Genomic DNA, 1523 nt, shown 5'->3' with positions numbered 1-1523 from the left:
CCCCCCCCCCCACCCCGAGGATGTCTGGGGTCCCTCCCCTGGGAGCCATTGGGGTCTTATCGCCCCTCCCCCCCGTGCCGGCACGGGGGGGTCCCAGTGTCCCTGGGGGGCTGGGATCTTCTGGGTCTATTGTTTTTTTTTTAGTGCCTGTTTTGGGGGGTGCCCCCCCCCCCCCCCTGCCCAGGGCTTTGTACGAAATAAAGGTTTTAGAATAAAAACGAGCTGGCGGCTGCTTGGGGGGAGGTGGGAGTGTGCTGGGGGCCCCTCTGGTGACTTGGCAATTTTTGGAGGTCAGCGAAGGGGGGGGGGGAGGCGGGGCCTGGCCGGCAGCAGCGCATCAGCAGCGCATCAGCATCGCATGGCTGCACCGGGGCACGAGGCAGCGCCAGCTGCTGCTGTGTCTGCACCCCGGTGCTGTGGTGCTGCGTCGCATCGTTGCAGCTCCGTGGTGTCATTGCCTTGCGCTTTCCAGCTTGATTTCGTCAGGTGTCGCGCCCCTGCAGCTGCGTGTTGCACTGCAGCAGCTGTATTTGCGTTGCTGCTTTGCAGCCCTGCAGCTTTATTTGCATTGCAGCATTACATCCTTGCAGCTGCGTTTGTTTTGCTGCATCGCGCCCCTGCAGCTGCATCCAGCGTAATGCACCACGCTGCTGTGTTGCACCCCTGCAGCTGCATTGCACTGCAGCATTGCTCTCCAGCATTGCACCCTGCAGCTGCATTCAGCTTAATGCACTACGTGGCTGTGTCACACCCCTGCTGCTGCATTGCACTGTGGCATTGCACCCTGCAGCTGCATCCAGGTTCATGCACCACGCTGCGGCATTGCACCCTGCAGCTGCATCCAGCTTCATGCACCACGCTGCTGTGTTGCACCCTGCAGCTGCATCCAGCTTCATGCACCACGCTGCTGTGTTGCACCCTGCAGCTGCATCCAGCTTCATGCACCACGCTGCGGCGTTGCACTGCGGCATTGCACCCTGCAGCTACCTTTGCAGCACTGCGTCACCCCCTGCAGCTGCATTTGCCTTGCAGCTGCGTCAGGCCGTGCTGCCTTGCCTTGCGACCCCCGTGACGTCACGCCGCCCCGTCACGTCACAGCCTTCCCCGTTGCATCATGCTTTCCCCCTCCCCGTGCTGGGGGGGGGGGTGCCTCGGGTCCCGCTCTGCGCATGCGCGGGGAAGGGCTCGGGGAGGGAGGGGGGAGCACCGAGCGCGTGCCTCGGCGCGTGAAGCCGCCCCGCCCCTCTCCCCCCCCCGCCCCCCCATCCCCGCGCAGGTGCAGAAGGAGCCGGCCGGAGAGGGGGGCGTGGCCAGAGGGTATAAAGGGGGAAGCGCGGCGGCGGCGCCGCATTCGACGCCCGGCGGCGCGGGAAAGGGAGGCCCAGGTGGGGGGGGAGGGGCAGGGTTGGGGGGGGTCGGGAGGGGGTGATTGGGGCCGGGAGGGGGGCTTCTTGAGGAGGCTGGGGGGGTTCCGTGGGATTTGGGGGGATTTTGGGTGGGGGCGAGGGGTGTGGGGGGGCTTT

This window comes from Oxyura jamaicensis, unplaced genomic scaffold, assembly GCF_011077185.1.
Source record: "Oxyura jamaicensis isolate SHBP4307 breed ruddy duck unplaced genomic scaffold, BPBGC_Ojam_1.0 oxyUn_random_OJ69918, whole genome shotgun sequence".
In the NCBI taxonomy this organism is placed as follows: Eukaryota; Metazoa; Chordata; class Aves; order Anseriformes; family Anatidae; genus Oxyura; species Oxyura jamaicensis.
This window is presented reverse-complemented; position numbering follows the sequence as displayed.